This window comes from Taudactylus pleione, unplaced genomic scaffold, assembly GCF_031769625.1.
Source record: "Taudactylus pleione unplaced genomic scaffold, aTauple2 ptg000393l, whole genome shotgun sequence".
Classification (NCBI taxonomy): domain Eukaryota; kingdom Metazoa; phylum Chordata; class Amphibia; order Anura; family Myobatrachidae; genus Taudactylus; species Taudactylus pleione.
This window is the reverse complement of record NW_028284794.1, coordinates 4,253,383-4,281,087: the sequence shown is the minus strand read 5'-3', so window position 1 is coordinate 4,281,087 and position 27,705 is coordinate 4,253,383. Positions and strand designations below refer to the sequence as shown.

The following is a 27,705-nucleotide window of genomic DNA, read 5'->3' as shown; positions in this document are numbered from 1 at the left end:
GCAAAGTTTAATCTAAATTGGATATTCTTAGTATTATAATTATGAGAACTGATAAGAAGGTGAGATATTTAATGACTATGTGCTAGTGATATAGGTATCAGTTTGAGCTATAATCACATTATTGAAAGTAGACAGCATTCTTAGTATTTAGTTTCTTGTATAGTATTTTTTTGGCAGAAAAGAGCATTTAATCTTCAAAATGACAACTGACCCCGACGTGATTTGAACACGCAACCTTCTGATCTGGAGTCAGACACGCTACCGTTGCGCCACGAGGTCTCTTGTTAAATCTGATTCTGTAGATTTTTCTGGTGGTTTATATTACAAATAGATCATCTGCTTATACTAAACCTTGAATTAGGTAGTTGTCAAGCAAACAAACCTACATCCTCGGTAACAAAACAAAAAGATATGTCTGGTGGTTTTTCCTTTAGTGTATAATTTTTATTCATCACAGTATAGGTCATTTGAATGGAAAAAGTCATCCATAAAATCAAATTGGTACTAAATGTATTGTTAAAATAGACAAGTGATGGTAGTGATCCAAAATTGATCCAGAAAAGATCATTGCTTTTAAATGTATTGTTACATTACAGACATTTAGAGTTGGCCTTCAAGTAACATATTCTCTAAACTGGATATTTTTTGTATAATAATTATGAGAACTGATAAGAATGTGAGTTATTTAATGACTATGTGCTAGTGATATAGGTATCAGTTTGAGGTATAATCACATTATTGAAAGTAGATAACAATCTTGGTAATTAGTTTCTAGTATAGTATTATTGGGCAGAATAGAGCATTTTATCTTCAAAATGATAACCGACCCAGACGTGATTTGAACACGCAACCTTCTAATCTTGAGTCAGATGAGCTAACGTTGCCTCTTATTAAAACTGATTCAGTAGATTTTCTGGTGGTTTATATTACAAATGGTTCATCTGCTTATGCTAAACCTTGAATTAGGTAGTTGTCAAGCAAACAAACCTACATCCTTGGTAACAAAACAAAAAGATATGTATTCTGGTTTTTCTTTCAGTGTAGAGTTTTTATGCCTCATAGTATACGTCATGTGAATGGAAAAAGTCATCTTTAAAATCAAATTGGTACTAAATGTATTTCTAAAAAAGACAAGTGACGGCAGTGATCCAAAATTGATCCAGAAAAGCTAATTGCTTTTAAATGTATTGTTACATTACAGACATTTAGAGTTGGCCTTCAAGTAACGTATTCTCTAAACTGGATATTTTTAGTATTATAATTATGAGAACTGATAAGAAAGTGAGATATTTAATGACTATGTGCTAGTGATATAGGTATCAGTTTGAGCTATAATCACATTATTGAAAGTAGACAGCAATCTTAGTATTTAGTTTCTTGTATAGTATTTTTTTGGCAGAAAAGAGCATTTTATCTTCAAAATGACAACTTACCGCGACATGATTTGAACAAGCAACCTTCTGATCTGGAGTCAGACGCGCTACCGTTGCGCCACGAGGTCTCTTGTTAAATCCGATTCAGTAGATTTTTCTGGTGGTTTATATTACAAATAGATCATCTGCTTATACTAAACCTTGAATTAGGTAGTTGTCAAGCAAACAAACCTTCATCCTCGGTAACAAAACAAAAAGATATGTCTGGTGGTTTTTCCTTTAGTGTATAATTTTTCTTCATCACAGTATAGGTCATTTGAATGGAAAAAGTCATCCATAAAATCAAATTGGTACTAAATGTATTGTTAAAATAGACAAGTGATGGTAGTGATCCAAAATTGATCCAGAAAAGCTAATTGCTTTTAAATGTATTGTTACATTACAGACATTTAGAGTTGGCCTTCAAGTAACGTATTCTCTAAACTGGATATTTTTTGTATAATAATTATGAGAACTGATAAGAATGTGAGTTATTTAATGACTATGTGCTAGTGATATAGGTATCAGTTTGAGGTATAATCACATTATTGAAAGTAGATAACAATCTTGGTAATTAGTTTCTAGTATAGTATTTTTGGGCAGAATAGAGCATTTTATCTTCAAAATGATAACCGACCCTGACGTGATTTGAACACGCAACCTTCTAATATTGAGTCAGATGAGCTAATGTTGCCTCTTATTAAAACTGATTCAGTAGATTTTCTGGTGGTTTATATTACAAATAGTTCATCTGCTTATGCTAAACCTTGAATTAGGTAGTTGTCAAGCAAACAAGCTTACATCCTTGGTATCAAAACAAAAAGATATGTATTCTGGTTTTTCCTTCAGTGTAGAGTTTTTATGCCTCATAGTATACGTCATGTGAATGGAAAAAGTCATCTTTAAAATCAAATTGGTACTAAATGTATTTCTAAAAAAGACAAGAGACGGCAGTGATCCAAAATTGATCCAGAAAAGCTAATTGCTTTTAAATGTATTGTTACATTACAGACATTTAGAGTTGGCCTTCAAGTAACGTATTCTCTAAACTGGATATTTTTAGTATTATAATTATGAGAACTGATAAGAAAGTGAGATATTTAATGACTATGTGCTAGTGATATAGGTATCAGTTTGAGCTATAATCACATTATTGAAAGTAGACAGCAATCTTAGTATTTAGTTTCTTGTATAGTATTTTTTTGGCAGAAAAGAGCATTTTATCTTCAAAATGACAACTTACCCCGACATGATTTGAACAAGCAACCTTCTGATCTGGAGTCAGACGCGCTACCGTTGCGCCACGAGGTCTCTTGTTAAATCCGATTCAGTAGATTTTTCTGGTGGTTTATATTACAAATAGATCATCTGCTTATACTAAACCTTGAATTAGGTAGTTGTCAAGCAAACAAACCTTCATCCTCGGTAACAAAACAAAAAGATATGTCTGGTGGTTTTTCCTTTAGTGTATAATTTTTCTTCATCACAGTATAGGTCATTTGAATGGAAAAAGTCATCCATAAAATCAAATTGGTACTAAATGTATTGTTAAAATAGACAAGTGATGGTAGTGATCCAAAATTGATCCAGAAAAGATCATTGCTTTTAAATGTATTGTTACATTACAGACATTTAGAGTTGGCCTTCAAGTAACGTATTCTCTAAACTGGATATTTTTTGTATAATAATTATGAGAACTGATAAGAATTTGAGTTATTTAATGACTATGTGCTAGTGATATAGGTATCAGTTTGAGGTATAATCACATTATTGAAAGTAGATAACAATCTTGGTAATTAGTTTCTAGTATAGTATTTTTGGGCAGAATAGAGCATTTTATCTTCAAAATGATAACCGACCCTGACGTGATTTGAACACGCAACCTTCTAATATTGAGTCAGATGAGCTAATGTTGCCTCTTATTAAAACTGATTCAGTAGATTTTCTGGTGGTTTATATTACAAATAGTTCATCTGCTTATGCTAAACCTTGAATTAGGTAGTTGTCAAGCAAACAAGCTTACATCCTTGGTATCAAAACAAAAAGATATGTATTCTGGTTTTTCCTTCAGTGTAGAGTTTTTATGCCTCATAGTATACGTCATGTGAATGGAAAAAGTAATCTTTAAAATCAAATTGGTACTAAATGTATTTCTAAAAAAGACAAGAGACGGCAGTGATCCAAAATTGATCCAGAAAAGCTAATTGCTTTTAAATGTATTGTTACATTACAGACATTTAGAGTTGGCCTTCAAGTAAAGTTTAATCTAAACTGGATATTTTTAGTATTATAATTATGAGAACTGAAAAGAATGTGAGATATTTAATGACTATGTGCTAGTGATATAGGTATCAGTTAGAGCTATAATCACATTATTGAAAGTAGACAGCAATCTTAGTATTTAGTTTCTTGTATAGTATTTTTTTGGCAGAAAAGAGCATTTTATCTTCAAAATGACAACTGACCCCGACGTGATTTGAACACGCAACCTTCTGATCTGGAGTCAGACGCGCTACCGTTGCGCCACGAGGTCTCTTGTTAAATCCGATTCAGTAGATTTTTCTGGTGGTTTATATTACAAATAGATCATCTGCTTATACTAAACCTTGAATTAGGTAGTTGTCAAGCAAACAAACCTTCATCCTCGGTAACAAAACAAAAAGATATGTCTGGTGGTTTTTCCTTTAGTGTATAATTTTTATTCATCACAGTATAGGTCATTTGAATGGAAAAAGTCATCCATAAAATCAAATTGGTACTAAATGTATTGTTAAAATAGACAAGTGATGGTAGTGATCCAAAATTGATCCAGAAAAGCTAATTGCTTTTAAATGTATTGTTACATTACAGACATTTAGAGTTGACCTTCAAGTAACGTATTCTCTAAACTGGATTTTTTTTGTATAATAATTATGAGAACTGATAAGAATGTGAGTTATTTAATGACTATGTGCTAGTGATATAGGTATCAGTTTGAGGTATAATCACATTATTGAAAGTAGATAACAATCTTGGTAATTAGTTTCTAGTATAGTATTTTTGGGCAGAATAGAGCATTTTATCTTCAAAATGATAACCGACCCTGACGTGATTTGAACACTCAACCTTCTAATATTGAGTCAGATGAGCTAATGTTGCCTCTTATTAAAACTGATTCAGTAGATTTTCTGGTGGTTTATATTACAAATAGTTCATCTGCTTATGCTAAACCTTGAATTAGGTAGTTGTCAAGCAAACAAGCTTACATCCTTGGTATCAAAACAAAAAGATATGTATTCTGGTTTTTCCTTCAGTGTAGAGTTTTTATGCCTCATAGTATACGTCATGTGAATGGAAAAAGTAATCTTTAAAATCAAATTGGTACTAAATGTATTTCTAAAAAAGACAAGAGACGGCAGTGATCCAAAATTGATCCAGAAAAGCTAATTGCTTTTAAATGTATTGTTACATTACAGACATTTAGAGTTGGCCTTCAAGTAAAGTTTAATCTAAACTGGATATTTTTAGTATTATAATTATGAGAACTGAAAAGAATGTGAGATATTTAATGACTATGTGCTAGTGATATAGGTATCAGTTAGAGCTATAATCACATTATTGAAAGTAGACAGCATTCTTAGTATTTAGTTTCTTGTATAGTATTTTTTTGGCAGAAAAGAACATTTAATCTTCAAAATGACAACTGACCCCGACGTGATTTGAACACGCAACCTTCTGATCTGGAGTCAGATGCGCTACCTTTGCGCCACGAGGTCTCTTGTTAAATCTGATTCTGTAGATTTTTCTGGTGGTTTATATTACAAATAGATCATCTGCTTATACTAAACCTTGAATTAGGTAGTTGTCAAGCAAACAAACCTACATCCTCGGTAACAAAACAAAAAGATATGTCTGGTGGTTTTTCCTTTAGTGTATAATTTTTATTCATCACAGTATAGGTCATTTGAATGGAAAAAGTCATCCATAAAATCAAATTGGTACTAAATGTATTGTTAAAACAGAAAAGTGATAGTAGTGATCCAAAATTGATCCAGAAAAGATCATTGCTTTTAAATGTATTGTTACATTACAGACATTTAGAGTTGGCCTTCAAGTAACGTATTCTCTAAACTGGATATTTTTTGTATAATAATTATGAGAACTGATAAGAATGTGAGTTATTTAATGACTATGTGCTAGTGATATAGGTATCAGTTTGAGGTATAATCACATTATTGAAAGTAGATAACAATCTTGGTAATTAGTTTCTAGTATAGTATTATTGGGCAGAATAGAGCATTTTATCTTCAAAATGATAACCGACCCTGACGTGATTTGAACACGCAACCTTCTAATCTTGAGTCAGATGAGCTAACGTTGCCTCTTATTAAAACTGATTCAGTAGATTTTCTGGTGGTTTATATTACAAATGGTTCATCTGCTTATGCTAAACCTTGAATTAGGTAGTTGTCAAGCAAACAAACCTACATCCTTGGTAACAAAACAAAAAGATATGTATTCTGGTTTTTCCTTCAGTGTAGAGTTTTTATGCCTCATAGTATACGTCATGTGAATGGAAAAAGTCATCTTTAAAATCAAATTGGTACTAAATGTATTTCTAAAAAAGACAAGTGACGGCAGTGATCCAAAATTGATCCAGAAAAGCTAATTGCTTTTAAATGTATTGTTACATTACAGACATTTAGAGTTGGCCTTCAAGTAACGTATTCTCTAAACTGGATATTTATAGTATTATAATTATGAGAACTGATAAGAAGGTGAGATATTTAATGACTATGTGCTAGTGATATTGGTATCAGTTTGAGCTATAATCACATTATTGAAAGTAGACAGCATTCTTAGTATTTAGTTTCTTGTATAGTATTTTTTTGGCAGAAAAGAGCATTTTATCTTCAAAATGACAACTGACCCCAACGTGATTTGAACACGCAACCTTCTGATCTGGAGTCAGACGTGCTACCGTTGTGCCACGAGGTCTCTTGTTAAATCCGATTCAGTAGATTTTTCTGGTGGTTTATATTACAAATAGATCATCTGCTTATACTAAACCTTGAATTAGGTAGTTGTCAAGCAAACAAACCTTCATCCTCGGTAACAAAACAAAAAGATATGTCTGGTGGTTTTTCCTTTAGTGTATAATTTTTATTCATCACAGTATAGGTCATTTGAATGGAAAAAGTCATCCATAAAATCAAATTGGTACTAAATGTATTGTTAAAATAGACAAGTGATGGTAGTGATCCAAAATTGATCCAGAAAAGCTAATTGCTTTTAAATGTATTGTTACATTACAGACATTTAGAGTTGGCCTTCAAGTAACGTATTCTCTAAACTGGATATTTTTTGTATAATAATTATGAGAACTGATAAGAATGTGAGTTATTTAATGACTATGTGCTAGTGATATAGGTATCAGTTTGAGGTATAATCACATTATTGAAAGTAGATAACAATCTTGGTAATTAGTTTCTAGTATAGTATTTTTGGGCAGAATAGAGCATTTTATCTTCAAAATGATAACTGACCCTGACGTGATTTGAACACGCAACCTTCTAATATTGAGTCAGATGAGCTAACGTTGCCTCTTATTAAAACTGATTCAGTAGATTTTCTGGTGGTTTATATTACAAATAGTTCATCTGCTTATGCTAAACCTTGAATTAGGTAGTTGTCAAGCAAACAAGCTTACATCCTTGGTATCAAAACAAAAAGATATGTATTCTGGTTTTTCCTTCAGTGTAGAGTTTTTATGCCTCATAGTATACGTCATGTGAATGGAAAAAGTCATCTTTAAAATCAAATTGGTACTAAATGTATTTCTAAAAAAGACAAGAGACGGCAGTGATCCAAAATTGATAAAGAAAAGCTAATTGCTTTTAAATGTATTGTTACATTACAGACATTTAGAGTTGGCCTTCAAGTAAATTTTAATCTAAACTGGATATTTTTAGTATTATGATTATGAGAACTGATAAGAAGGTGAGATATTTAATGACTATGTGCTAGTGATATAGGTATCAGTTTGAGCTATAATCACATTATTGAAAGTAGACAGCATTCTTAGTATTTAGTTTCTCGTATAGTAATTTTTTGGCAGAAAAGAGCATTTAATCTTCAAAATGACAACTGACCCCGATGTGATTTGAACACACAACCTTCTGATCTGGAGTCAGATGCGCTACCGTTGCGCCACGAGGTCTCTTGTTAAATCTGATTCTGTAGATTTTTCTGGTGGTTTATATTACAAATAGATCATCTGCTTATACTAAACCTTGAATTAGGTAGTTGTCAAGCAAACAAACCTACATCCTCGGTAACAAAACAAAAAGATATGTCTGGTGGTTTTTCCTTTAGTGTATAATTTTTATTCATCACAGTATAGGTCATTTGAATGGAAAAAGTCATCCATAAAATCAAATTGGTACTAAATGTATTGTTAAAATAGACAAGTGATGGTAGTGATCCAAAATTGATCCAGAAAAGATCATTGCTTTTAAATGTATTGTTACATTACAGACATTTAGAGTTGGCCTTCAAGTAACGTATTCTCTAAACTGGATATTTTTTGTATAATAATTATGAGAACTGATAAGAATGTGAGTTATTTAATGACTATGTGCTAGTGATATAGGTATCAGTTTGAGGTATAATCACATTATTGAAAGTAGATAACAATCTTGGTAATTAGTTTCTAGTATAGTATTTTTGGGCAGAATAGAGCATTTTATCTTCAAAATGATAACCGACCCTGACGTGATTTGAACACGCAACCTTCTAATATTGAGTCAGATGAGCTAACGTTGCCTCTTATTAAAACTGATTCAGTAGATTTTCTGGTGGTTTATATTACAAATAGTTCATCTGCTTATGATAAACCTTGAATTAGGTAGTTGTCAAGCAAACAAGCTTACATCCTTGGTATCAAAACAAAAAGATATGTATTCTGGTTTTTCCTTCAGTGTAGAGTTTTTATGCCTCATAGTATACGTCATGTGAATGGAAAAAGTCATCTTTAAAATCAAATTGGTACTAAATGTATTTCTAAAAAAGACAAGAGATGGCAGTGATCCAAAATTGATCCAGAAAAGCTAATTGCTTTTAAATGTATTGTTACATTACAGACATTTAGAGTTGGCCTTCAAGTAAAGTTTAATCTAAACTGGATATTTTTAGTATTATAATTATGAGAACTGATAAGAAGGTGAGATATTTAATGACTATGTGCTAGTGATATAGGTATCAGTTTGAGATATAATCACATTATTGAAAGTAGACAGCATTCTTAGTATTTAGTTTCTTGTATAGTATTTTTTTGGCAGAAAAGAGCATTTAATCTTCAAAATGACAACTGACCCCGACGTGATTTGAACACGCAACCTTCTGATCTGGAGTCAGACGCGCTACCGTTGCGCCACGAGGTCTCTTGTTAAATCTGATTCTGTAGATTTTTCTGGTGGTTTATATTACAAATAGATCATCTGCTTATACTAAACCTTGAATTAGGTAGTTGTCAAGCAAACAAACCTACATCCTCGGTAACAAAACAAAAAGATATGTCTGGTGGTTTTTCCTTTAGTGTATAATTTTTATTCATCACAGTATAGGTCATTTGAATGGAAAAAGTCATCCATAAAATCAAATTGGTACTAAATGTATTGTTAAAATAGACAAGTGATGGTAGTGATCCAAAATTGATCCAGAAAAGCTAATTGCTTTTAAATGTATTGTTACATTACAGACATTTAGAGTTGGCCTTCAAGTAACGTATTCTCTAAACTGGATATTTTTAGTATAATAATTATGAGAACTGATAAGAATGTGAGTTATTTAATGACTATGTGCTAGTGATATAGGTATCAGTTTGAGGTATAATCACATTATTGAAAGTAGATAACAATCTTGGTAATTAGTTTCTAGTATAGTATAATTGGGCAGAATAGAGCATTTTATCTTCAAAATGATAACCGACCCTGACGTGATTTGAACACGCAACCTTCTAATCTTGAGTCAGATGAGCTAACGTTGCCTCTTATTAAAACTGATTCAGTAGATTTTCTGGTGGTTTATATTACAAATGGTTCATCTGCTTATGCTAAACCTTGAATTAGGTAGTTGTCAAGCAAACAAACCTACATCCTTGGTAACAAAACAAAAAGATATGTATTCTGGTTTAGCCTTCAGTGTAGAGTTTTTATGCCTCATAGTATACGTCATGTGAATGGAAAAAGTCATCTTTAAAATCAAATTGGTACTAAATGTATTTCTAAAAAAGACAAGTGACGGCAGTGATCCAAAATTGATCCAGAAAAGCTAATTGCTTTTAAATGTATTGTTACATTACAGACATTTAGAGTTGGCCTTCAAGTAAATTTTAATCTAAACTGGATATTTTTAGTATTATGATTATGAGAACTGATAAGAAGGTGAGATATTTAATGACTATGTGCTAGTGATATAGGTATCAGTTTGAGCTATAATCACATTATTGAAAGTAGACAGCATTCTTAGTATTTAGTTTCTCGTATAGTAATTTTTTGGCAGAAAAGAGCATTTAATCTTCAAAATGACAACTGACCCCGACGTGATTTGAACACGCAACCTTCTGATCTGGAGTCAGACGCGCTACCGTTGCGCCACGAGGTCTCTTGTTAAATCTGATTCTGTAGATTTTTCTGGTGGTTTATATTACAAATAGATCATCTGCTTATACTAAACCTTGAATTAGGTAGTTGTCAAGCAAACAAACCTACATCCTCGGTAACAAAACAAAAAGATATGTCTGGTGGTTTTTCCTTTAGTGTATAATTTTTATTCATCACAGTATAGGTCATTTGAATGGAAAAAGTCATCCATAAAATCAAATTGGTACTAAATGTATTGTTAAAATAGACAAGTGATGGTAGTGATCCAAAATTGATCCAGAAAAGATCATTGCTTTTAAATGTATTGTTACATTACAGACATTTAGAGTTGGCCTTCAAGTAACGTATTCTCTAAACTGGATATTTTTTGTATAATAATTATGAGAACTGATAAGAATGTGAGTTATTTAATGACTATGTGCTAGTGATATAGGTATCAGTTTGAGGTATAATCACATTATTGAAAGTAGATAACAATCTTGGTAATTAGTTTCTAGTATAGTATTTTTGGGCAGAATAGAGCATTTTATCTTCAAAATGATAACCGACCCTGACGTGATTTGAACACGCAACCTTCTAATATTGAGTCAGATGAGCTAACGTTGCCTCTTATTAAAACTGATTCAGTAGATTTTCTGGTGGTTTATATTACAAATAGTTCATCTGCTTATGATAAACCTTGAATTAGGTAGTTGTCAAGCAAACAAGCTTACATCCTTGGTATCAAAACAAAAAGATATGTATTCTGGTTTTTCCTTCAGTGTAGAGTTTTTATGCCTCATAGTATACGTCATGTGAATGGAAAAAGTCATCTTTAAAATCAAATTGGTACTAAATGTATTTCTAAAAAAGACAAGAGACGGCAGTGATCCAAAATTGATCCAGAAAAGCTAATTGCTTTTAAATGTATTGTTACATTACAGACATTTAGAGTTGGCCTTCAAGTAAAGTTTAATCTAAACTGGATATTTTTAGTATTATAATTATGAGAACTGATAAGAAGGTGAGATATTTAATGACTATGTGCTAGTGATATAGGTATCAGTTTGAGCTATAATCACATTATTGAAAGTAGACAGCATTCTTAGTATTTAGTTTCTTGTATAGTATTTTTTTGGCAGAAAAGAGCATTTAATCTTCAAAATGACAACTGACCCCGACGTGATTTGAACACGCAACCTTCTGATCTGGAGTCAGACGCGCTACCGTTGCGCCACGAGGTCTCTTGTTAAATCTGATTCTGTAGATTTTTCTGGTGGTTTATATTACAAATAGATCATCTGCTTATACTAAACCTTGAATTAGGTAGTTGTCAAGCAAACAAACCTACATCCTCGGTAACAAAACAAAAAGATATGTCTGGTGGTTTTTCCTTTAGTGTATAATTTTTATTCATCACAGTATAGGTCATTTGAATGGAAAAAGTCATCCATAAAATCAAATTGGTACTAAATGTATTGTTAAAATAGACAAGTGATGGTAGTGATCCAAAATTGATCCAGAAAAGCTAATTGCTTTTAAATGTATTGTTACATTACAGACATTTAGAGTTGGCCTTCAAGTAACGTATTCTCTAAACTGGATATTTTTAGTATAATAATTATGAGAACTGATAAGAATGTGAGTTATTTAATGACTATGTGCTAGTGATATAGGTATCAGTTTGAGGTATAATCACATTATTGAAAGTAGATAACAATCTTGGTAATTAGTTTCTAGTATAGTATTATTGGGCAGAATAGAGCATTTTATCTTCAAAATGATAACCGACCCTGACGTGATTTGAACACGCAACCTTCTAATCTTGAGTCAGATGAGCTAACGTTGCCTCTTATTAAAACTGATTCAGTAGATTTTCTGGTGGTTTATATTACAAATGGTTCATCTGCTTATGCTAAACCTTGAATTAGGTAGTTGTCAAGCAAACAAACCTACATCCTTGGTAACAAAACAAAAAGATATGTATTCTGGTTTTTCCTTCAGTGTAGAGTTTTTATGCCTCATAGTATACGTCATGTGAATGGAAAAAGTCATCTTTAAAATCAAATTGGTACTAAATGTATTTCTAAAAAAGACAAGTGACGGCAGTGATCCAAAATTGATCCAGAAAAGCTAATTGCTTTTAAATGTATTGTTACATTACAGACATTTAGAGTTGGCCTTCAAGTAACGTATTCTCTAAACTGGATATTTTTAGTATTATAATTATGAGAACTGATAAGAAGGTGAGATATTTAATGACTATGTGCTAGTGATATAGGTATCAGTTTGAGCTATAATCACATTATTGAAAGTAGACAGCATTCTTAGTATTTAGTTTCTCGTATAGTATTTTTTTGGCAGAAAAGAGCATTTAATCTTCAAAATGACAACTGACCCCGACGTGATTTGAACACGCAACCTTCTGATCTGGAGTCAGACGCGCTACCGTTGCGCCACGAGGTCTCTTGTTAAATCTGATTCTGTAGATTTTTCTGGTGGTTTATATTACAAATAGATCATCTGCTTATACTAAACCTTGAATTAGGTAGTTGTCAAGCAAGCAAACCTACATCCTCGGTAACAAAACAAAAAGATATGTCTGGTGGTTTTTCCTTTAGTGTATAATTTTTATTCATCACAGTATAGGTCATTTGAATGGAAAAAGTCATCCATAAAATCAAATTGGTACTAAATGTATTGTTAAAATAGACAAGTGATGGTAGTGATCCAAAATTGATCCAGAAAAGATCATTGCTTTTAAATGTATTGTTACATTACAGACATTTAGAGTTGGCCTTCAAGTAACGTATTCTCTAAACTGGATATTTTTTGTATAATAATTATGAGAACTGATAAGAATGTGAGTTATTTAATGACTATGTGCTAGTGATATAGGTATCAGTTTGAGGTATAATCACATTATTGAAAGTAGATAACAATCTTGGTAATTAGTTTCTAGTATAGTATTTTTGGGCAGAATAGAGCATTTTATCTTCAAAATGATAACCGACCCTGACGTGATTTGAACACGCAACCTTCTAATATTGAGTCAGATGAGCTAACGTTGCCTCTTATTAAAACTGATTCAGTAGATTTTCTGGTGGTTTATATTACAAATAGTTCATCTGCTTATGATAAACCTTGAATTAGGTAGTTGTCAAGCAAACAAGCTTACATCCTTGGTATCAAAACAAAAAGATATGTATTCTGGTTTTTCCTTCAGTGTAGAGTTTTTATGCCTCATAGTATACGTCATGTGAATGGAAAAAGTCATCTTTAAAATCAAATTGGTACTAAATGTATTTCTAAAAAAGACAAGAGACGGCAGTGATCCAAAATTGATCCAGAAAAGCTAATTGCTTTTAAATGTATTGTTACATTACAGACATTTAGAGTTGGCCTTCAAGTAAAGTTTAATCTAAACTGGATATTTTTAGTATTATAATTATGAGAACTGATAAGAAGGTGAGATATTTAATGACTATGTGCTAGTGATATAGGTATCAGTTTGAGCTATAATCACATTATTGAAAGTAGACAGCATTCTTAGTATTTAGTTTCTTGTATAGTATTTTTTTGGCAGAAAAGAGCATTTAATCTTCAAAATGACAACTGACCCCGACGTGATTTGAACACGCAACCTTCTGATCTGGAGTCAGACGCGCTACCGTTGCGCCACGAGGTCTCTTGTTAAATCTGATTCTGTAGATTTTTCTGGTGGTTTATATTACAAATAGATCATCTGCTTATACTAAACCTTGAATTAGGTAGTTGTCAAGCAAACAAACCTACATCCTCGGTAACAAAACAAAAAGATATGTCTGGTGGTTTTTCCTTTAGTGTATAATTTTTATTCATCACAGTATAGGTCATTTGAATGGAAAAAGTCATCCATAAAATCAAATTGGTACTAAATGTATTGTTAAAATAGACAAGTGATGGTAGTGATCCAAAATTGATCCAGAAAAGCTAATTGCTTTTAAATGTATTGTTACATTACAGACATTTAGAGTTGGCCTTCAAGTAACGTATTCTCTAAACTGGATATTTTTAGTATAATAATTATGAGAACTGATAAGAATGTGAGTTATTTAATGACTATGTGCTAGTGATATAGGTATCAGTTTGAGGTATAATCACATTATTGAAAGTAGATAACAATCTTGGTAATTAGTTTCTAGTATAGTATTATTGGGCAGAATAGAGCATTTTATCTTCAAAATGATAACCGACCCTGACGTGATTTGAACACGCAACCTTCTAATCTTGAGTCAGATGAGCTAACGTTGCCTCTTATTAAAACTGATTCAGTAGATTTTCTGGTGGTTTATATTACAAATAGTTCATCTGCTTATGCTAAACCTTGAATTAGGTAGTTGTCAAGCAAACAAGCTTACATCCTTGGTATCAAAACAAAAAGATATGTATTCTGGTTTTTCCTTCAGTGTAGAGTTTTTATGCCTCATAGTATACGTCATGTGAATGGAAAAAGTCATCTTTAAAATCAAATTGGTACTAAATGTATTTCTAAAAAAGACAAGAGACGGCAGTGATCCAAAATTGATCCAGAAAAGCTAATTGCTTTTAAATGTATTGTTACATTACAGACATTTAGAGTTGGCCTTCAAGTAAAGTTTAATCTAAACTGGAAATTTTTAGTATTATAATTATGAGAACTGATAAGAAGGTGAGATATTTAATGACTATGTGCTAGTGATATAGGTATCAGTTTGAGCTATAATCACATTATTGAAAGTAGACAGCATTCTTAGTATTTAGTTTCTTGTATAGTATTTTTTTGGCAGAAAAGAGCATTTAATCTTCCAAATGACAACTGACCCCTACGTGTTTTGAACACGCAACCTTCTGATCTGGAGTCAGACGCGCTACCGTTGCGCCACGAGGTCTCTTGTTAAATCTGATTCTGTAGATTTTTCTGGTGGTTTATATTACAAATAGATCATCTGCTTATACTAAACCTTGAATTAGGTAGTTGTCAAGCAAACAAACCTACATCCTCGGTAACAAAACAAAAAGATATGTCTGGTGGTTTTTCCTTTAGTGTATAATTTTTATTCATCACAGTATAGGTCATTTGAATGGAAAAAGTCATCCATAAAATCAAATTGGTACTAAATGTATTGTTAAAATAGACAAGTGATGGTAGTGATCCAAAATTGATCCAGAAAAGCTAATTGTTTTAAATGTATTGTTACATTACAGACATTTAGAGTTGGCCTTCAAGTAACGTATTCTCTAAACTGGATATTTTTTGTATAATAATTATGAGAACTGATAAGAATGTGAGTTATTTAATGACTATGTGCTAGTGATATAGGTATCAGTTTGAGGTATAATCACATTATTGAAAGTAGATAACAATCTTGGTAATTAGTTTCTAGTATAGTATTATTGGGCAGAATAGAGCATTTTATCTTCAAAATGATAACCGACCCTGACGTGATTTGAACACGCAACCTTCTAATCTTGAGTCAGATGAGCTAACGTTGCCTCTTATTAAAACTGATTCAGTAGATTTTCTGGTGGTTTATATTACAAATGGTTCATCTGCTTATGCTAAACCTTGAATTAGGTAGTTGTCAAGCAAACAAACCTACATCCTTGGTAACAAAACAAAAAGATATGTATTCTGGTTTTTCCTTCAGTGTAGAGTTTTTATGCCTCATAGTATACGTCATGTGAATGGAAAAAGTCATCTTTAAAATCAAATTGGTACTAAATGTATTTCTAAAAAAGACAAGTGACGGCAGTGATCCAAAATTGATCCAGAAAAGCTAATTGCTTTTAAATGTATTGTTACATTACAGACATTTAGAGTTGGCCTTCAAGTAACGTATTCTCTAAACTGGATATTTTTAGTATTATAATTATGAGAACTGATAAGAAGGTGAGATATTTAATGACTATGTGCTAGTGATATAGGTATCAGTTTGAGCTATAATCACATTATTGAAAGTAGACAGCATTCTTAGTATTTAGTTTCTCGTATAGTATTTTTTTGGCAGAAAAGAGCATTTAATCTTCAAAATGACAACTGACCCCGACGTGATTTGAACACGCAACCTTCTGATCTGGAGTCAGACGCGCTACCGTTGCGCCACGAGGTCTCTTGTTAAATCTGATTCTGTAGATTTTTCTGGTGGTTTATATTACAAATAGATCATCTGCTTATACTAAACCTTGAATTAGGTAGTTGTCAAGCAAACAAACCTACATCCTCGGTAACAAAACAAAAAGATATGTCTGGTGGTTTTTCCTTTAGTGTATAATTTTTATTCATCACAGTATAGGTCATTTGAATGGAAAAAGTCATCCATAAAATCAAATTGGTACTAAATGTATTGTTAAAATAGACAAGTGATGGTAGTGATCCAAAATTGATCCAGAAAAGATCATTGCTTTTAAATGTATTGTTACATTACAGACATTTAGAGTTGGCCTTCAAGTAACGTATTCTCTAAACTGGATATTTTTAGTATAATAATTATGAGAACTGATAAGAATGTGAGTTATTTAATGACTATGTGCTAGTGATATAGGTATCAGTTTGAGGTATAATCACATTATTGAAAGTAGATAACAATCTTGGTAATTAGTTTCTAGTATAGTATTTTTGGGCAGAATAGAGCATTTTATCTTCAAAATGATAACCGACCCTGACGTGATTTGAACACGCAACCTTCTAATATTGAGTCAGATGAGCTAACGTTGCCTCTTATTAAAACTGATTCAGTAGATTTTCTGGTGGTTTATATTACAAATAGTTCATCTGCTTATGCTAAACCTTGAATTAGGTAGTTGTCAAGCAAACAAGCTTACATCCTTGGTATCAAAACAAAAAGATATGTATTCTGGTTTTTCCTTCAGTGTAGAGTTTTTATGCCTCATAGTATACGTCATGTGAATGGAAAAAGTCATCTTTAAAATCAAATTGGTACTAAATGTATTTCTAAAAAAGACAAGAGACGGCAGTGATCCAAAATTGATCCAGAAAAGCTAATTGCTTTTAAATGTATTGTTACATTACAGACATTTAGAGTTGGCCTTCAAGTAAAGTTTAATCTAAACTGGATATTTTTAGTATTATAATTATGAGAACTGATAAGAAGGTGAGATATTTAATGACTATGTGCTAGTGATATAGGTATCAGTTTGAGCTATAATCACATTATTGAAAGTAGACAGCATTCTTAGTATTTAGTTTCTTGTATAGTATTTTTTTGGCAGAAAAGAGCATTTAATCTTCAAAATGACAACTGACCCCGATGTAATTTGAACACGCAACCTTCTGAGCTGGAGTCAGACGCGCTACTGTTGCGCCACGAGGTCTCTTGTTAAATCTGATTCTGTAGATTTTTCTGGTGGTTTATATTACAAATAGATCATCTGCTTATACTAAACCTTGAATTAGGTAGTTGTCAAGCAAACAAACCTACATCCTCGGTAACAAAACAAAAAGATATGTCTGGTGGTTTTTCCTTTAGTGTATAATTTTTATTCATCACAGTATAGGTCATTTGAATGGAAAAAGTCATCCATAAAATCAAATTGGTACTAAATGTATTGTTAAAATAGACAAGTGATGGTAGTGATCCAAAATTGATCCAGAAAAGCTAATTGCTTTTAAATGTATTGTTACATAACAGACATTTAGAGTTGGCCTTCAAGTAACGTATTCTCTAAACTGGATATTTTTTGTATAATAATTATGAGAACTGATAAGAATGTGAGTTATTTAATGACTATGTGCTAGTGATATAGGTATCAGTTTGAGGTATAATCACATTATTGAAAGTAGATAACAATCTTGGTAATTAGTTTCTAGTATAGTATTATTGGGCAGAATAGAGCATTTTATCTTCAAAATGATAACCGACCCTGACGTGATTTGAACACGCAACCTTCTAATCTTGAGTCAGATGAGCTAACGTTGCCTCTTATTAAAACTGATTCAGTAGATTTTCTGGTGGTTTATATTACAAATGGTTCATCTGCTTATGCTAAACCTTGAATTAGGTAGTTGTCAAGCAAACAAACCTACATCCTTGGTAACAAAACAAAAAGATATGTATTCTGGTTTTTCCTTCAGTGTAGAGTTTTTATGCCTCATAGTATACGTCATGTGAATGGAAAAAGTCATCTTTAAAATCAAATTGGTACTAAATGTATTTCTAAAAAAGACAAGTGACGGCAGTGATCCAAAATTGATCCAGAAAAGCTAATTGCTTTTAAATGTATTGTTACATTACAGACATTTAGAGTTGGCCTTCAAGTAACGTATTCTCTAAACTGGATATTTTTAGTATTATAATTATGAGAACTGATAAGAAGGTGAGATATTTAATGACTATGTGCTAGTGATATAGGTATCAGTTTGAGCTATAATCACATTATTGAAAGTAGACAGCAATCTTAGTATTTAGTTTCTTGTATAGTATTTTTTTGGCAGAAAAGAGCATTTTATCTTCAAAATGACAACTGACCCCTACGTGATTTGAACAAGCAACCTTCTGATCTGGAGTCAGACGCGCTACCGTTGTGCCACGAGGTCTCTTGTTAAATCCGATTCAGTAGATTTTCTGGTGGTTTATATTACAAATAGATCATCTGCTTATACTAAACCTTGAATTAGGTAGTTGTCAAGCAAACAAACCTTCATCCTCGGTAACAAAACAAAAAGATATGTCTGGTGGTTTTTCCTTTAGTGTATAATTTTTATTCATCACAGTATAGGTCATTTGAATGGAAAAAGTCATCCATAAAATCAAATTGGTACTAAATGTATTGTTAAAATAGACAAGTGATGGTAGTGATCCAAAATTGATCCAGAAAAGCTAATTGCTTTTAAATGTATTGTTACATTACAGACATTTAGAGTTGGCCTTCAAGTAACGTATTCTCTAAACTGGATATTTTTTGTATAATAATTATGAGAACTGATAAGAATGTGAGTTATTTAATGACTATGTGCTAGTGATATAGGTATCAGTTTGAGGTATAATCACATTATTGAAAGTAGATAACAATCTTGGTAATTAGTTTCTAGTATAGTATTATTGGGCAGAATAGAGCATTTTATCTTCAAAATGATAACCGACCCTGACGTGATTTGAACACGCAACCTTCTAATCTTGAGTCAGATGAGCTAACGTTGCCTCTTATTAAAACTGATTCAGTAGATTTTCTGGTGGTTTATATTACAAATGGTTCATCTGCTTATGCTAAACCTTGAATTAGGTAGTTGTCAAGCAAACAAACCTACATCCTTGGTAACAAAACAAAAAGATATGTATTCTGGTTTTTCCTTCAGTGTAGAGTTTTTATGCCTCATAGTATACGTCATGTGAATGGAAAAAGTCATCTTTAAAATCAAATTGGTACTAAATGTATTTCTAAAAAAGACAAGTGACGGCAGTGATCCAAAATTGATCCAGAAAAGCTAATTGCTTTTAAATGTATTGTTACATTACAGACATTTAGAGTTGGCCTTCAAGTAACGTATTCTCTAAACTGGATATTTTTAGTATTATAATTATGAGAACTGATAAGAAGGTGAGATATTTAATGACTATGTGCTAGTGATATAGGTATCAGTTTGAGCTATAATCACATTATTGAAAGTAGACAGCAATCTTAGTATTTAGTTTCTTGTATAGTATTTTTTTGGCAGAAAAGAGCATTTTATCTTCAAAATGACAACTGACCCCTACGTGTTTTGAACAAGCAACCTTCTGATCTGGAGTCAGACGCGCTACCGTTGTGCCACGAGGTCTCTTGTTAAATCCGATTCAGTAGATTTTTCTGGTGGTTTATATTACAAATAGATCATCTGCTTATACTAAACCTTGAATTAGGTAGTTGTCAAGCAAACAAACCTTCATCCTCGGTAACAAAACAAAAAGATATGTCTGGTGGTTTTTCCTTTAGTGTATAATTTTTATTCATCACAGTATAGGTCATTTGAATGGAAAAAGTCATCCATAAAATCAAATTGGTACTAAATGTATTGTTAAAATAGACAAGTGATGGTAGTGATCCAAAATTGATCCAGAAAAGCTAATTGCTTTTAAATGTATTGTTACATTACAGACATTTAGAGTTGGCCTTCAAGTAACGTATTCTCTAAACTGGATATTTTTTGTATAATAATTATGAGAACTGATAAGAATGTGAGTTATTTAATGACTATGTGCTAGTGATATAGGTATCAGTTTGAGGTATAATCACATTATTGAAAGTAGATAACAATCTTGGTAATTAGTTTCTAGTATAGTATTTTTGGGCAGAATACAGCATTTTATCTTCAAAATGATAACCGACCCTGACGTGATTTGAACACGCAACCTTCTAATATTGAGTCAGATGAGCTAACGTTGCCTCTTATTAAAACTGATTCAGTAGATTTTCTGGTGATTTATATTACAAATAGTTCATCTGCTTATGCTAAACCTTGAATTAGGTAGTTGTCAAGCAAACAAGCTTACATCCTTGGTATCAAAACAAAAAGATATGTATTCTGGTTTTTCCTTCAGTGTAGAGTTTTTGTGCCTCATAGTATACGTCATGTGAATGGAAAAAGTCATCTTTAAAATCAAATTGGTACTAAATGTATTTCTAAAAAAGACAAGAGACGGCAGTGATCCAAAATTGATCCAGAAAAGCTAATTGCTTTTAAATGTATTGTTACATTACAGACATTTAGAGTTGGCCTTCAAGTAAAGTTTAATCTAAACTGGATATTTTTAGTATTATAATTATGAGAACTGATAAGAAGGTGAGATATTTAATGACTATGTGCTAGTGATATAGGTATAAGTTTGAGCTATAATCACATTATTGAAAGTAGACAGCATTCTTAGTATTTAGTTTCTTGTATAGTATTTTTTTGGCAGAAAAAAGCATTTAATCTTCAAAATGACAACTGACCCCGACGTGATTTGAACACGCAACCTTCTGATCTGGAGTCAGACGCGCTACCGTTGCGCCACAAGGTCTCTTGTTAAATCTGATTCTGTAGATTTTTCTGGTGGTTTATATTAAAAATAGATCATCTGCTTATACTAAACCTTGAATTAGGTAGTTGTCAAGCAAACAAACCTACATCCTCGGTATCAAAACAAAAAGATATGTCTGGTGGTTTTTCCTTTAGTGTATAATTTTTATTCATCACAGTATAGGTCATTTGAATGGAAAAAGTCATCCATAAAATCAAATTGGTACTAAATGTATTGTTAAAATAGACAAGTGATGGTAGTGATCCAAAATTGATCCAGAAAAGCTAATTGCTTTTAAATGTATTGTTACATTACAGACATTTAGAGTTGGCCTTCAAGTAACGTATTCTCTAAACTGGATATTTTTTGTATAATAATTATGAGAACTGATAAGAATGTGAGTTGTTTAATGACTATGTGCTAGTGATATAGGTATCAGTTTGAGGTATAATCACATTATTGAAAGTAGATAACAATCTTGGTAATTAGTTTCTAGTATAGTATTATTGGGCAGAATAGAGCATTTTATCTTCAAAATGATAACCGACCCTGACGTGATTTGAACACGCAACCTTCTAATCTTGAGTCAGATGAGCTAACATTGCCTCTTATTAAAACTGATTCAGTAGATTTTCTGGTGGTTTATATTACAAATAGTTCATCTGCTTATGCTAAACCTTGAATTAGGTAGTTGTCAAGCAAACAAGCTTACATCCTTGGTAACAAAACAAAAAGATATGTATTCTGGTTTTTCCTTCAGTGTAGAGTTTTTATGCCTCATAGTATACGTCATGTGAATGGAAAAAGTCATCTTTAAAATCAAATTGGTACTAAATGTATTTCTAAAAAAGACAAGTGACGGCAGTGATCCAAAATTGATCCAGAAAAGCTAATTGCTTTTAAATGTATTGTTACATTACAGACATTTAGAGTTGGCCTTCAAGTAACGTATTCTCTAAACTGGATATTTTTAGTATTATAATTATGAGAACTGATAAGAAGGTGAGATATTTAATGACTATGTGCTAGTGATATAGGTATCAGTTTGAGCTATAATCACATTATTGAAAGTAGACAGCAATCTTAGTATTTAGTTTCTTGTATAGTATTTTTTTGGCAGAAAAGAGCATTTTATCTTCAAAATGACAACTGACCCCTACGTGATTTGAACAAGCAACCTTCTGATCTGGAGTCAGACGCGATACCGTTGTGCCACGAGGTCTCTTGTTAAATCCGATTCAGTAGATTTTTCTGGTGGTTTATATTACAAATAGATCATCTGCTTATACTAAACCTTGAATTAGGTAGTTGTCAAGCAAACAAACCTTCATCCTCGGTAACAAAACAAAAAGATATGTCTGGTGGTTTTTCCTTTAGTGTATAATTTTTATTCATCACAGTATAGGTCATTTGAATGGAAAAAGTCATCCATAAAATCAAACTGGTACTAAATGTATTGTTAAAATAGACAAGTGATGGTAGTGATCCAAAATTGATCCAGAAAAGCTAATTGCTTTTAAATGTATTGTTACATTACAGACATTTAGAGTTGGCCTTCAAGTAACGTATTCTCTAAACTGGATATTTTTTGTATAATAATTATGAGAACTGATAAGAATGTGAGTTATTTAATGACTATGTGCTAGTGATATAGGTATCAGTTTGAGGTATAATCACATTATTGAAAGTAGATAACAATCTTGGTAATTAGTTTCTAGTATAGTATTTTTGGGCAGAATACAGCATTTTATCTTCAAAATGATAACCGACCCTGACGTGATTTGAACACGCAACCTTCTAATATTGAGTCAGATGAGCTAACGTTGCCTCTTATTAAAATTGATTCAGTAGATTTTCTGGTGGTTTATATTACAAATAGTTCATCTGCTTATGCTAAACCTTGAATTAGGTAGTTGTCAAGCAAACAAGCTTACATCCTTGGTATCAAAACAAAAAGATATGTATTCTGGTTTTTCCTCCAGTGTAGAGTTTTTATGCCTCATAGTATACGTCATGTGAATGGAAAAAGTCATCTTTAAAATCAAATTGGTACTAAATGTATTTCTAAAAAAGACAAGAGACGGCAGTGATCCAAAATTGATCCAGAAAAGCTAATTGCTTTTAAATGTATTGTTACATTACAGACATTTAGAGTTGGCCTTCAAGTAAAGTTTAATCTAAACTGGATATTTTTAGTATTATAATTATGAGAACTGAAAAGAATGTGAGATATTTAATGACTATGTGCTAGTGATATAGGTATCAGTTTGAGCTATAATCACATTATTGAAAGTAGACAGCATTCTTAGTATTTAGTTTCTTGTATAGTATTTTTTTGGCAGAAAAGAGCATTTAATCTTCAAAATGACAACTGACCCCGACGTGATTTGAACACGCAACCTTCTGATCTGGAGTCAGACGAGCTACCGTTGCGCCACGAGGTCTCTTGTTAAATCTGATTCTGTAGATTTTTCTGGTGGTTTATATTACAAATAGATCATCTGCTTATACTAAACCTTGAATTAGGTAGTTGTCAAGCAAACAAACCTTCATCCTCGGTAACAAAACAAAAAGATATGTCTGGTGGTTTTTCCTTTAGTGTATAATTTTTATTCATCACAGTATAGGTCATTTGAATGGAAAAAGTCATCCATAAAATCAAATTGGTACTAAATGTATTGTTAAAATAGACAAGTGATGGTAGTGATCCAAAATTGATCCAGAAAAGCTAATTGCTTTTAAATGTATTGTTACATTACAGACATTTAGAGTTGGCCTTCAAGTAACGTATTCTCTAAACTTGATATTTTTAGTATTATAATTATGAGAACTGATAAGAAGGTGAGATATTTAATGACTATGTGCTAGTGATATAGGTATCAGTTTGAGCTATAATCACATTATTGAAAGTAGACAGCATTCTTAGTATTTAGTTTCTCGTATAGTATTTTTTTGGCAGAAAAGAGCATTTAATCTTCAAAATGACAACTGACCCCGACGTGATTTGAACACGCAACCTTCTGATCTGGAGTCAGACGCGCTACCGTTGCGCCACGAGGTCTCTTGTTAAATCTGATTCTGTAGATTTTTCTGGTGGTTTATATTACAAATAGATCATCTGCTTATACTAAACCTTGAATTAGGTAGTTGTCAAGCAAACAAACCTACATCCTCGGTAACAAAACAAAAAGATATGTCTGGTGGTTTTTCCTTTAGTGTATAATTTTTATTCATCACAGTATAGGTCATTTGAATGGAAAAAGTCATCCATAAAATCAAATTGGTACTAAATGTATTGTTAAAATAGACAAGTGATGGTAGTGATCCAAAATTGATCCAGAAAAGATCATTGCTTTTAAATGTATTGTTACATTACAGACATTTAGAGTTGGCCTTCAAGTAACGTATTCTCTAAACTGGATATTTTTTGTATAATAATTATGAGAACTGATAAGAATGTGAGTTATTTAATGACTATGTGCTAGTGATATAGGTATCAGTTTGAGGTATAATCACATTATTGAAAGTAGATAACAATCTTGGTAATTAGTTTCTAGTATAGTATTTTTGGGCAGAATACAGCATTTTATCTTCAAAATGATAACCGACCCTGACGTGATTTGAACACGCAACCTTCTAATATTGAGTCAGATGAGCTAACGTTGCCTCTTATTAAAACTGATTCAGTAGATTTTCTGGTGATTTATATTACAAATAGTTCATCTGCTTATGCTAAACCTTGAATTAGGTAGTTGTCAAGCAAACAAGCTTACATCCTTGGTATCAAAACAAAAAGATATGTATTCTGGTTTTTCCTTCAGTGTAGAGTTTTTGAGCCTCATAGTATACGTCATGTGAATGGAAAAAGTCATCTTTAAAATCAAATTGGTACTAAATGTATTTCTAAAAAAGACAAGAGACGGCAGTGATCCAAAATTGATCCAGAAAAGCTAATTGCTTTTAAATGTATTGTTACATTACAGACATTTAGAGTTGGCCTTCAAGTAAAGTTTAATCTAAACTGGATATTTTTAGTATTATAATTATGAGAACTGATAAGAAGGTGAGATATTTAATGACTATGTGCTAGTGATATAGGTATAAGTTTGAGCTATAATCACATTATTGAAAGTAGACAGCATTCTTAGTATTTAGTTTCTTGTATAGTATTTTTTTGGCAGAAAAAAGCATTTAATCTTCAAAATGACAACTGACCCCGACGTGATTTGAACACGCAACCTTCTGATCTGGAGTCAGACGAGCTACCGTTGCGCCACGAGGTCTCTTGTTAAATCTGATTCTGTAGATTTTTCTGGTGGTTTATATTACAAATAGATCATCTGCTTATACTAAACCTTGAATTAGGTAGTTGTCAAGCAAACAAACCTTCATCCTCGGTAACAAAACAAAAAGATATGTCTGGTGGTTTTTCCTTTAGTGTATAATTTTTATTCATCACAGTATAGGTCATTTGAATGGAAAAAGTCATCCATAAAATCAAATTGGTACTAAATGTATTGTTAAAATAGACAAGTGATGGTAGTGATCCAAAATTGATCCAGAAAAGCTAATTGCTTTTAAATGTATTGTTACATTACAGACATTTAGAGTTGGCCTTCAAGTAACGTATTCTCTAAACTTGATATTTTTAGTATTATAATTATGAGAACTGATAAGAAGGTGAGATATTTAATGACTATGTGCTAGTGATATAGGTATCAGTTTGAGCTATAATCACATTATTGAAAGTAGACAGCATTCTTAGTATTTAGTTTCTCGTATAGTATTTTTTTGGCAGAAAAGAGCATTTAATCTTCAAAATGACAACTGACCCCGACGTGATTTGAACACGCAACCTTCTGATCTGGAGTCAGACGCGCTACCGTTGCGCCACGAGGTCTCTTGTTAAATCTGATTCTGTAGATTTTTCTGGTGGTTTATATTACAAATAGATCATCTGCTTATACTAAACCTTGAATTAGGTAGTTGTCAAGCAAACAAACCTACATCCTCGGTAACAAAACAAAAAGATATGTCTGGTGGTTTTTCCTTTAGTGTATAATTTTTATTCATCACAGTATAGGTCATTTGAATGGAAAAAGTCATCCATAAAATCAAATTGGTACTAAATGTATTGTTAAAATAGACAAGTGATGGTAGTGATCCAAAATTGTTCCAGAAAAGATCATTGCTTTTAAATGTATTGTTACATTACAGACATTTAGAGTTGGCCTTCAAGTAACGTATTCTCTAAACTGGATATTTTTTGTATAATAATTATGAGAACTGATAAGAATGTGAGTTATTTAATGACTATGTGCTAGTGATATAGGTATCAGTTTGAGGTATAATCACATTATTGAAAGTAGATAACAATCTTGGTAATTAGTTTCTAGTATAGTATTTTTGGGCAGAATACAGCATTTTATCTTCAAAATGATAACCGACCCTGACGTGATTTGAACACGCAACCTTCTAATATTGAGTCAGATGAGCTAACGTTGCCTCTTATTAAAACTGATTCAGTAGATTTTCTGGTGATTTATATTACAAATAGTTCATCTGCTTATGCTAAACCTTGAATTAGGTAGTTGTCAAGCAAACAAGCTTACATCCTTGGTATCAAAACAAAAAGATATGTATTCTGGTTTTTCCTTCAGTGTAGAGTTTTTGAGCCTCATAGTATACGTCATGTGAATGGAAAAAGTCATCTTTAAAATCAAATTGGTACTAAATGTATTTCTAAAAAAGACAAGAGACGGCAGTGATCCAAAATTGATCCAGAAAAGCTAATTGCTTTTAAATGTATTGTTACATTACAGACATTTAGAGTTGGCCTTCAAGTAAAGTTTAATCTAAACTGGATATTTTTAGTATTATAATTATGAGAACTGATAAGAAGGTGAGATATTTAATGACTATGTGCTAGTGATATAGGTATAAGTTTGAGCTATAATCACATTATTGAAAGTAGACAGCATTCTTAGTATTTAGTTTCTTGTATAGTATTTTTTTGGCAGAAAAAAGCATTTAATCTTCAAAATGACAACTGACCCCGACGTGATTTGAACACGCAACCTTCTGATCTGGAGTCAGACGCGCTACCGTTGCGCCACAAGGTCTCTTGTTAAATCTGATTCTGTAGATTTTTCTGGTGGTTTATATTAAAAATAGATCATCTGCTTATACTAAACCTTGAATTAGGTAGTTGTCAAGCAAACAAACCTACATCCTCGGTATCAAAACAAAAAGATATGTCTGGTGGTTTTTCCTTTAGTGTATAATTTTTATTCATCACAGTATAGGTCATTTGAATGGAAAAAGTCATCCATAAAATCAAATTGGTACTAAATGTATTGTTAAAATAGACAAGTGATGGTAGTGATCCAAAATTGATCCAGAAAAGCTAATTGCTTTTAAATGTATTGTTACATTACAGACATTTAGAGTTGGCCTTCAAGTAACGTATTCTCTAAACTGGATATTTTTTGTATAATAATTATGAGAACTGATAAGAATGTGAGTTATTTAATGACTATGTGCTAGTGATATAGGTATCAGTTTGAGGTATAATCACATTATTGAAAGTAGATAACAATCTTGGTAATTAGTTTCTAGTATAGTATTATTGGGCAGAATAGAGCATTTTATCTT

The 27,705-nt window shown here is 31.9% G+C and overlaps 19 non-coding genes across 19 annotated transcripts; all 19 read right to left on the bottom strand.

Annotated features, from left to right (window-relative positions):
- Positions 1–207: 207 nt before the first annotated feature.
- On the bottom strand, positions 208–279 carry TRNAW-CCA (transfer RNA tryptophan (anticodon CCA)). The gene has a single exon. It is a non-coding gene; the product is annotated as a tRNA-Trp (tRNA).
- A 2,372-nt stretch (positions 280–2,651) lies between these two features.
- On the bottom strand, positions 2,652–2,723 carry TRNAW-CCA (transfer RNA tryptophan (anticodon CCA)). The gene has a single exon. It is a non-coding gene; the product is annotated as a tRNA-Trp (tRNA).
- A 1,150-nt stretch (positions 2,724–3,873) lies between these two features.
- On the bottom strand, positions 3,874–3,945 carry TRNAW-CCA (transfer RNA tryptophan (anticodon CCA)). The gene has a single exon. It is a non-coding gene; the product is annotated as a tRNA-Trp (tRNA).
- Positions 3,946–5,095: 1,150 nt separating this feature from the next.
- Positions 5,096–5,167, bottom strand: TRNAW-CCA (transfer RNA tryptophan (anticodon CCA)). Its single transcript has one exon. It is a non-coding gene; the product is annotated as a tRNA-Trp (tRNA).
- A 1,150-nt stretch (positions 5,168–6,317) lies between these two features.
- On the bottom strand, positions 6,318–6,389 carry TRNAW-CCA (transfer RNA tryptophan (anticodon CCA)). Its single transcript has one exon. It is a non-coding gene; the product is annotated as a tRNA-Trp (tRNA).
- A 1,150-nt stretch (positions 6,390–7,539) lies between these two features.
- Positions 7,540–7,611, bottom strand: TRNAW-CCA (transfer RNA tryptophan (anticodon CCA)). The gene has a single exon. It is a non-coding gene; the product is annotated as a tRNA-Trp (tRNA).
- Positions 7,612–8,761: 1,150 nt separating this feature from the next.
- TRNAW-CCA (transfer RNA tryptophan (anticodon CCA)) lies at positions 8,762–8,833 on the bottom strand. Its single transcript has one exon. It is a non-coding gene; the product is annotated as a tRNA-Trp (tRNA).
- A 1,150-nt stretch (positions 8,834–9,983) lies between these two features.
- TRNAW-CCA (transfer RNA tryptophan (anticodon CCA)) lies at positions 9,984–10,055 on the bottom strand. The gene has a single exon. It is a non-coding gene; the product is annotated as a tRNA-Trp (tRNA).
- A 1,150-nt stretch (positions 10,056–11,205) lies between these two features.
- Positions 11,206–11,277, bottom strand: TRNAW-CCA (transfer RNA tryptophan (anticodon CCA)). Its single transcript has one exon. It is a non-coding gene; the product is annotated as a tRNA-Trp (tRNA).
- A 1,150-nt stretch (positions 11,278–12,427) lies between these two features.
- On the bottom strand, positions 12,428–12,499 carry TRNAW-CCA (transfer RNA tryptophan (anticodon CCA)). The gene has a single exon. It is a non-coding gene; the product is annotated as a tRNA-Trp (tRNA).
- Positions 12,500–13,649: 1,150 nt separating this feature from the next.
- On the bottom strand, positions 13,650–13,721 carry TRNAW-CCA (transfer RNA tryptophan (anticodon CCA)). The gene has a single exon. It is a non-coding gene; the product is annotated as a tRNA-Trp (tRNA).
- A 1,150-nt stretch (positions 13,722–14,871) lies between these two features.
- TRNAW-CCA (transfer RNA tryptophan (anticodon CCA)) lies at positions 14,872–14,943 on the bottom strand. The gene has a single exon. It is a non-coding gene; the product is annotated as a tRNA-Trp (tRNA).
- Positions 14,944–16,092: 1,149 nt separating this feature from the next.
- Positions 16,093–16,164, bottom strand: TRNAW-CCA (transfer RNA tryptophan (anticodon CCA)). Its single transcript has one exon. It is a non-coding gene; the product is annotated as a tRNA-Trp (tRNA).
- A 4,815-nt stretch (positions 16,165–20,979) lies between these two features.
- Positions 20,980–21,051, bottom strand: TRNAW-CCA (transfer RNA tryptophan (anticodon CCA)). Its single transcript has one exon. It is a non-coding gene; the product is annotated as a tRNA-Trp (tRNA).
- Positions 21,052–23,423: 2,372 nt separating this feature from the next.
- TRNAW-CCA (transfer RNA tryptophan (anticodon CCA)) lies at positions 23,424–23,495 on the bottom strand. The gene has a single exon. It is a non-coding gene; the product is annotated as a tRNA-Trp (tRNA).
- A 545-nt stretch (positions 23,496–24,040) lies between these two features.
- On the bottom strand, positions 24,041–24,112 carry TRNAW-CCA (transfer RNA tryptophan (anticodon CCA)). The gene has a single exon. It is a non-coding gene; the product is annotated as a tRNA-Trp (tRNA).
- Positions 24,113–25,262: 1,150 nt separating this feature from the next.
- Positions 25,263–25,334, bottom strand: TRNAW-CCA (transfer RNA tryptophan (anticodon CCA)). Its single transcript has one exon. It is a non-coding gene; the product is annotated as a tRNA-Trp (tRNA).
- A 545-nt stretch (positions 25,335–25,879) lies between these two features.
- On the bottom strand, positions 25,880–25,951 carry TRNAW-CCA (transfer RNA tryptophan (anticodon CCA)). The gene has a single exon. It is a non-coding gene; the product is annotated as a tRNA-Trp (tRNA).
- Positions 25,952–27,101: 1,150 nt separating this feature from the next.
- Positions 27,102–27,173, bottom strand: TRNAW-CCA (transfer RNA tryptophan (anticodon CCA)). Its single transcript has one exon. It is a non-coding gene; the product is annotated as a tRNA-Trp (tRNA).
- Between the last annotated feature and the right edge of the window lie 532 nt (positions 27,174–27,705).